Consider the following 9,686-nt stretch of genomic DNA (forward strand, 5'->3'; position numbering starts at 1 on the left):
GAAATCTAGAAAAACAAAAACAAAAAAAAAAAACACAAAGGAACAAAACAAAACTCAGACACAAAGAACAGAAAGATGGTTGCTAGAAGGGAGTGGTGTTGTGGAGCGGGTGAAATAGGTGAAGGGGGCAAGAAATACCAACTTCCAATTATAAAATTAATAAGCCATGAGGATGTAATGTACAGCATGGTGACCATAGTCAATAATATCGTGGTGCATTCTTGAAAGCTGCCAGAGAGTAAATCCTAACAGCTCTCATCACAAGGAAAAAAATTTTGTGACTTTGTGTGGTAGCAGATGTTAACTGGATTATTATTGTATGTAATTACGTCACAGTATATACAAGTATTGAATTATTATGTTGTACACATGAAATTCATATAATGTTTTATGTCAATTATACCTCAATAAAAAACAAATAAGATACAAGTGCAAGCCAGGACAAACAACAACAACAAAACTCTTACGCCTTCACAAAACGATTTTCATTTACTTTAAATCAATGAAAACTTCATGTAGCCCCAGTTTAGAGCTGGTCTTCCAATGCATGAAGAGTCTCCACCAGAGTAGCCCATTCATCTACGTCCTTTTCCTCTTAATGAAGTTGCACGGAGTATCAACAGCGGCTAACAGCTGCTGTGGCCCCAAACTTTGTATCTGTCCATACTGTAGATCTGCAATAAAACTTTCAAACTATACATGGATCATGATCAGCAATCCCAAAATATTTAAGAAGTTTGTTAAATTGCTTTAAAATGTCTGACTTGCAGCTTTTTTTTTTTTTTTTGGACTGAATTTGCAACTTAGCACTATGAAAATGTTTCCATTTGGTCATCAGAGTAGCTAAAGCATGGATAATTTGTACAGATTCCAAAGATGATAATTAAGGTTATTACAGTGATAACCCCCAGCATATTTGTAGACTTCCTAGGCAGCACTAATAACCAGCTCATCATCTTTAATTAAAATGGTAGTCATTTTGTTTTCTAAATATAAAATTGGATCCCATTTTATTGTCAGTGGAATGGCATTTTTACTACAGTAGACATTTTATTTTAGTTTTCATATGACATTAGAACATTTTTTGCCTTATGTGATCCATATTATCAAACTAAATATAAAATAATATCATAATGCCTATAGTAACCAGTAAAAGATCATAATACATTTATACGAGGCAGTTGGCTTTTTAAATAGAATCATGACTTGTAATTTTATGTGTTTTTCATAAACAGAAAGAGTACAGACATGACTCTTGCAAATTTTAAATAAGTAAATGGATCTATAAAACAATGTAATTGAATCCATGCAATAACCATGATTCCATTGTGTTTGTCATTATAGTTTTTCTTCCTCAATATTATCATTTCTAAGTTGAAGAATCAGATTTCTAAAAATTTAAGAGCTACCTGAAGAACAGTAGATGTGTAAGCAACTTTACAGATTAGGGAGAGACTGCTGGACCAAACTTTCTAAACCCAAGACTTTCTTAGTGTGTATAAAATAGAGCAGATTAGGGGCATTCTCTGAACTACAGAGTAGAGCTTGATTTAAAAAAAAATCGAGGATTTTACAAATGATAAATGTTTTGCTTGCTTGACAAAATTTCCTGAAGATTAGAGCAGTTTCATATTGTGCTTCATCAAATCCTATCATTCTCATTCAAACTAAATGTGCAATTGCAATCATTCCTCATTTTCCCCTTAACAATTGAAGGGCTAAAAGTTTGGAATACTTTATTTCAGAAAACTAACCACCATTAAAATTACTCTTATTAGCATTTTCATTTTAAGGCCACAGTATTCCTTTGGTTTCATTTTTCTATTCAAAATATTTGAATAGAAAATATTGAAATGTTAAAGAAAATGGCAATTTATGGCCAATAATAATATTCTTTCATATTTAATATCCTATAGTTCATTGAAATGGGGTTAGTTCAGTTCAGTTTTCTTTAACTATATGACTTCAATTGTTACATTGATTTTCTGGGGTTTTTTTGTTTTGTTTTTTTTTTTTACAAAATAAACAACTTGAGTTAAATGTTATTATCATGCAATAATTTATATTTGCATTTTGGTATACAGTATTTTTTGATACTTTACATTGTGACTAATCATTAATATAAACAACAAGTATCAGGCTGCGTGCCTGGTACCAAGAATTTGAACAGAAGAGATGTCTTGGTTTCAGTCTCCCTCTTCTTCTTTCCTACAGGCAGAAGTAACAGGCTGAGGTGGCAGAGATGCAGGATAGAAGGTGTATGTGTGTGTGTGTGTGTGTGTGTATAGGCATACACATGTGTGTGTATACGGGTATACACACATGCACAAAACTTATACACACAACATACAGTACATACATGGTAATGGGTACTGATATATGAGCCCCATTACAGTGGTTCACATATGCTAAAACAAAATAAATTTAGCCATGTGAATATTTGGGAGACTGTAGTTTCAGGACAAGCATCCGAGCAAGGAATTAGCTTGGCTTTTATATGAAACAAAAGGAAGTCAGAGTAGCTGGTAGAGAGTGAGCATGTTTGGACCAGGGAGGTGAGGGCAGAGAGGTTCAGAAGGGCTGGATGAGATGGGAATAAGTAAACCATGTTGTAAGGGAGATCAGTTTGCACACACTGAGACTAGCAAACATATAAAAAACAAAAACAAAAATACCTTTTTTGGAAAACTTTAAGAAGAGAAGTAGTGAAATAGAAATTGTCCTACCAAAGTTGGCTATGGCTCCTGCAGATCGGGAGAGGTGAAAGTGAAAGCAGATTGATAATCACAAAGCTATTTTAAAAGTCCAGGGTGAAACCATGCTGTCTTTTGAAGATGGTGACACTTGGGCTTGAGAAATGTAGGCAGTGATTCAGGTGCCCTGAACAGAGAGGAAGGAAATCTCTATAACATTGAAACACCGGTAATTACATTTCTGAGAGCAAGTGTTATATTTCTAGCTAGGTCTTATAATTTTTTCCCTAAATCAGATTATACTGACAGTCAGAGATGGGACCTAAAGATCATTATCTTACTATATTAAAATCTCGCTCCATGAATGAACTCTACAACAGATAGTGTATAGATAATGTATCAAATACATTCATGCATACTATTATTGTATATCCTGTAATTTTCTTTTGATAGATAGGAGTACTCAAGCTTTCAATTCTTAGGAGCTTTCTTAGTATTAAAAAATATTGACATCCCCAGAGAGATTGTTCTTTATGTATACTATGTCTATTTGCTTTTGAAAGTAGAAATTAAAATGCGGAATTTAAAGACATTCATTAACTAATTTCAAGATAAAAATAAACTCATCATATATTATCCACAAATCAAAATAATTAGAGAAGAGTCCCATTGTTTTACATTTTTGCAAACCTCTCAAAGACTAGTCTACTACAAGAAAATGAATTCTCATATCTATTTCTGCATTCAGTCAGTTGTGATACATTGTCTTGGCTGAAGCGAATGAAGAAAATCAAGCATCACAAGAAATATGTGAATATACATATTTGATACCACACCAAATTTTGACAGATGGTAGTTTCTTTAAGATTACTTGCATATGGAATCCAAAACAATGTCCATTAATTTTTGTAGTTTCTTACATTATAATCCATTGACCTGTCTTCCGCTTTGACTGCATCTCTATCCATTTGTGATGTTACAACATTAAAGACAATAGGAAAATATTGGTTCATTGAGGTATGAAGAAATACCAAACACTGATATATGTCTTTATATAATATCAAATAATACATTTGTGACTATTATCACCAGATTTATTAACAAAGACTTTATTGGCAAGCTGTGAAGTTTTCAATGATAGATTTAAGTTTTTGAAAATTCTCCTTTTTAAAGTTTATTTATTCATTTTGAGAGTTAGCACGAGTTGGGGAGGGGCAGAGAGAGAGAGGAAGAGAGAGAGGATCCCAAACAGTCTCTGCACTGTCAGCACACAGCCTGATGTGGGGCTCCAACTTGCCACTGTGAGGTCATGGCCTGAGCCCAAATCAAAAGCTGGACTCTTAACCAACTGAGCCATCCAGGCACCCCTAATTTTTCACAATTCTAATATTTGGTTAAAATCAAATTTTATTATCCACAGCAAATAGTATCATTTGTTTTTCTTGAAGAGACAAGTCCATTTCTTCACTTTTGAAGACAATGTCTATAAAGTATACAAATCTGAATTACTATAGTGCATCTGCTAAAACTTCTTTCTAGTGTAATGGTTTCCATAAAAACAAAACAAAATAAAACAAAACCTAATTTAGCTTGCAAGTGTCACAATAGCCCCCTCCCCCAGCACACAGGTGTTTTCCTTAGCAACAGTTCATATACTTAGGCAGCAGAGGCTTTATGGATAATTTTCATTTCCTCATGTAGAATACTGAAAAACATGTACTCTAGGGTCAAAATTTAATCAAATCAATAATTTGCACTGCTTCATCAAGGGCACTGTTAAGTGAAGCCTTTATTCCTTTACTGTAAATTCGTGGTGGTAAAAATATAATGAATACTAGTGCAGTTTAGTGCCACTGCTTTAATTCATGCCAAGGTGCCATACTTTTTATTGAAAATTGCTTTTGCAATACCAGTGCAGATTTCACCCCAGAAAAATGCTTTTGTGTTCTTACAAAAAAATATTTTTTAATTTGTTGATCTCCTGAAAGGGTCTTAGTGATGCCCAGAAGTTCGTAGAAGTCACTTTGAAGACCACTGTAATTGCATGATTAAATTATGTTATGCATTTAAATGTGAATAATTTTGTTTGGAATTTATTAATTTTCACTTATTATATTGAAGAACTGAAGAGGCTCAGATTACTTTCAACCTCGCAGAAGCCTTCACCGGATGGATGAGAACAAAGTACACCCAGGTACATGTGAATAGGGCTGACTGAATTGAAGGCATAAACAGTTAAGTTGGGTCAACTTTTCAGCCTTTATATATTTAAGACCACAAACTATTCAGTCAGCGGTCCAACTATGCCTTTACTTTAACACTCTGTCTAATAGGAAGAGAAGTATCAAAAGACATAGTTGACTAATAACATCTTTTTCTAAAGCTGTGGAAGTAACTTCTTACCTCCCCTGTCATTTTCTGACTCCAAAATCACAGTCTTTGTATATTTCCATGACCGATATGACAAATTTAGGATGTTATGGGCCAAATGGTGTTCCCCATTCCAAATTCATATGTTGATGTCCTGACCTCTAGTACTTCAGAATGTGACTGTGTTTATACATAGGGTCTTTAAAAAGGAAAATTAAGCTAACATGAGGTCTTTAGGGTTGGTCCCTAGTTCAATATAGTTGGTATCCTTATAAGAGGAAGAGATTAGAATACTGACATTCACAGAAGGGAGGATCATATGAGAACATCAGAAGATGGACATGTACACACCAAAAAGGGAGGCCTGATAGGAGACCAACCTTGATGACTCCTCGATCCCAGATTTCTAGCCTGCAGAACTACGTAAAAAATAATCTCTTAAGTCCCCATTCTGTGGTCCTTTCTCATTGCAGCTCTTTCAGACAAATCAAATGCATTTGAAAAGTAACTGCTTCCAAAGCCAACTCAGGAATGTTATATTGAGTTGATAAAATTATATACTTGAAATTTCTACTTTCATTGGCTCGGGATGTAAATATATCCACAATCAACGTATACACGCAAAAAATTCCAGCATAAATCCCTTTAAGATCTGATGTTTTTAAAAGGGGAAATACAACACTTGTCAAATTGGGTTCTATTATTTTGTGAAATGTAAATTTTAAACAATTACAAGGGGCAAAGAAATGTAGTGTAGTTCTTTGCTCAGAAAGGAGAAAACTGAATATAGAGAATCTAATCATTCTCTATTCTAGTTCTTGATAGTTGTTAATGGTCTCATACTATATTTTACACACATCAACTCAGTTAATCCTCAAAAGCACCTAGAAGCACTATTATTATTCCATTTTATTAAAAAGGAATATGAGACTCAGAGAGATTACACAATTGCTCAAATCCCAGAAATTATAAAAAGCTGAGACTTGAAAACAATTTTTCTAATGTCATAGCCAAGACTTACACATTAAAATTCTGAAAGAAGATGACAAGTAACATGAATGATGATTAATCAAAGATAAGCAACATAGTGATATTCGTTATTTGTGGGCTTTTCATTTTGTTAACAATTCTTCTTTCAATTTTAACATTTCTTTTTAAAAATTTAGAAGTCAGAGAATATTAGAAATAACAGGGCAATGAATATTTACTTTTATAATGGATATAGATTTACCAGGTGTTAATATTTTACTATATCTACTTTACCATTCTTTTTCTATGAAATTACAGCTAATTCTCAAATATTTATCAGAACTTACACATCATCACTTTAAATCTACAAACTTAGAACTTATCTCCTAGCAATAAGTCATCTAAAATCTATAATGCATCTAATATTGGTGTTCATTCACACTCAACAATTTAATACTGGTAAAAACCATGTATTAAACAATGCATTAACCATATTCAAATTTTTCAGTTACTCCAAAAAATGTTTTTGTAGTGTCTTTTTTCAAGAACCATGAACCATTCAAGCAAAGTATAATGAACATTTATAATGCGATAATGGCTTGGGGTTTTTTTGGTCTCCTTTTTTTTTTTAAGAGAGAGAGAGACAGAGAGAACATGCACAGGGCAGGGGCAGAGGGGCAGAGGGGGAGAGAGAGAGAGAGAGAGAGAGAGAGAGAGAGGGAGAGAGAGAGAGAATTTCAGGCAGGCTCCATGTTCAAAGCAGAGCCCCAAGCTGGGCTCAGCTCAAAACTGTGAGATCATGACCTGAGCTGAAATCAAGTCTGAACAAAGTGTTTGTTTTGTTTTTATCTCTTTAATCAAGATTTATTCTCCCACTTTTTACAGATATTATTTAACAAACACAACAGGTTTTTGCTTTGGGATTCGTTTTGTGTTTCTTTGTTTTTCCAGAATTTCTTTCAATTTGAATTTGTCTCAATCTTTTCATCATAGCTAGTTTGGGGGGAAAATTTTTGGTCAGCAGGTCAGTAAATTCACTTAGGTGTGCCCTTCTCGGTGCATCACCTCAGGAGTCACATAATATCAGTGGCTCTGTTTTTATGTTGTTAAATTTGATCCTTTAAGGTGTAAACTGGCTGCCTTTATTTGCATGCATTCCCTTTCCTCCTCCTTCTTCAAGGCCTTTCTTTTGCAACTGTCGTTTTTCTTTCTTTCCTTCAAGGGCCTGTATTGTGGCAAGTTTTGTAATGTTCCTCTTCAAGTGTAAAGATGTATTCCGACCTTTATAGTTAAAAAGTAATCATTCAGAACCAGCGGTGGATCCTCGGATGCTGGGACCCGGGGTCCTGGCAGCAGGGTGGCCTACAGGCCCAGGGCAGGGATGCATGGCCTCTGGGTGGGAGCCGGCGCTACAGCCAAGAAGGAGCTTGCCGAGGTCAAGTATAAGGAACGAAGGACTGTCTTGGCTGAGGACCATCTGGCCCAGATGCCAAAGCAGTTGGACCTGTTCAAGACCAGCCAGGAGGAATTTGCCGGCAAACACAAGCAGGAGATCCTGGAGAAGCCTGAGTTCCTGGCGCAGTTCCAGGACACGTGTGCACTACTGGGGTGGATCCTCTGGCCTCCGGAAAAGGATTTTGTCTGAGATGCTAGGCGGGGGAGATGTCTATTATGAGCTGGGTGTCCAAATTATCGAAGTGTGCCTGGCCCTGAAGCACCGGAACGGAGGCCTGATGACTCTGGAGGAACTACATCACCGGGTATTAAAAGGAAGGAGCAAGAAGGCACAGGATGTCAGCCGAGAAGACCTCATCAGGGCCATCAAGAGACTGAAGGCACCCGTTTCCGGATCCTCCCTGTGCGCCTACCTCTTTTGGTCTGTTCCAGCTGAGCCCAATACGGATCACACTGTAGTGCTGCGGCTGGCAAAGAAAAATGGCCACGTGACTGTCAGCGCTCTCAAAGCCAGTCTTCTATGGGAGCCGAGCAAGCACAGCAATGCTGAACATCCTGGCTGGACCCGCAGGCCCCGGGGAAGCTCACTATTGGCTGCCAGCCCTCTTCACTGACCTTGGCTCCTAGATAACAGCCAGAGGCCAGAGAAATGCTCCCCTGAGGCTGGGAGTGCAGGAGGGAGTGGGGGCAACAGCAGGCAGGGAGAGGAGGGAGGAGCTTAAAACCTGAGACTTCCTTGGAAAGGAAAGGAGGAAGGGAAGGGGAGGCTAGGGGAGGGAAGGAAAAAGTAATCATTCAGGTAACACTTTGGCTGTTTGAGTATTTTGTCCCCTCACCCCCCCCTGCAGATACTTTTCACCAACTGATTTTAGTATTTGTTGGTGATTTTGTCTAAATCAGTTATTACAGAGAAAGGTGTAAAGTGATTTTCTGATTCTCTCCTTTCTGATTTTACTAGCTGGCATTCTCCTACAAAACCTTTTTTATCCTATTAAAGTCATATATATATATATATATATATATATATATATATATATATAGTTCAACCTATCCTTTGCTTTTGATTTTCAGTATAGTTTCTTTTCATTATTCACTGGGTCATTACTACCATGGTTGATGCTAAAAGTAATTTCAAATCTGCCAATGGAAGCAACGTCTGATAGGGTAACATCTGGTTTTTGTTGTTGTTGTGGTTGTGGTTGTTTTTCTTGTTCTTGTTCTTGTTATTTTTTTGAGGGCATTTGGAGGAATAAATCTATTAATTAAACATAGTATGTGCCAGTTTCTTTGCATGTACATTCAATTCTCATAATAACCACATGGAATAGGTAACATTATAATAGTCATATTACGGATGAAAACAACAACAACTACAACAAAAACAAAAACAAAAACAAACAAACAAAAGCCAAAAAAACAATGCCAGAGAGATAAATAAACTTAGATAAGGCTATACAGAAATTTGGGCCTGGATCAATCTGGCTTTTTTCCATTTTACCACAAACCCCAGCCAAAGAGCTTATACTGCTTTTACCAAAGCCCTGAAGCTGTTTGTGGAAATCCTGGGTGTCAATATTGATAAGTTCTATGTGAATGAGTCAAGGATTACTCATATGTAGAAACAAAGAAAGAAACAGTTTTCTGTTTCACATCTTGTTACCAGTAACCGTCTTTCTAAAACATAGCTGCATCCTAGTAGATGGAGAAATGTGGCTTCTGAAACATTTCTTTCCTCCCCTCAATGTGACAGCACAATTATATACTAGATCTGTGTCTCATAGTGCTTATGCTTTTTTATCTCTTAAAAATACTTTATTTTCCTCTGAGAGTGGGAGTTGTTTTTTAAAAATTATTTTTAGTGTTTATTTATTTTTGAAAGAGAGACAGAACATGAGTGTGGCCGGGAGGTGGGGGGGGGTGGGGAGGGTGGGGTGGCAGAGAGAGAGGGAGACACAGAATCTGAAGCAGGTTCCGGGCTCTGAGCTGTCAGCACAGTGCCTGACCCAGGGCTCCAACTCACAAACCATGAGATCATGACCTGAGCCAAAGTCAGACGCTTAACCCACTGAGCCACCCAGGCGCCCCAAGAATGGGAGGTTTTATATTTCCTATTTGTCTTTCAGTTCACTAATCTTCTTTTCTGTGCCATGTAACTTCCAATAGACTCATCTATGGAGCTTTTAATTCGGTTACTGTATC

The 9,686-nt window shown here is 36.5% G+C and overlaps 1 pseudogene; it reads left to right on the forward strand.

The window, feature by feature from the left end:
• Positions 1–7,361: 7,361 nt before the first annotated feature.
• LOC106969490 (vacuolar-sorting protein SNF8-like) lies at positions 7,362–8,213 on the forward strand (annotated as a pseudogene).
• The last annotated feature ends 1,473 nt before the right edge of the window (positions 8,214–9,686 follow it).

Source organism: Acinonyx jubatus, chromosome C2 (genome assembly GCF_027475565.1).
Source record: "Acinonyx jubatus isolate Ajub_Pintada_27869175 chromosome C2, VMU_Ajub_asm_v1.0, whole genome shotgun sequence".
NCBI lineage: Eukaryota > Metazoa > Chordata > Mammalia > Carnivora > Felidae > Acinonyx > Acinonyx jubatus.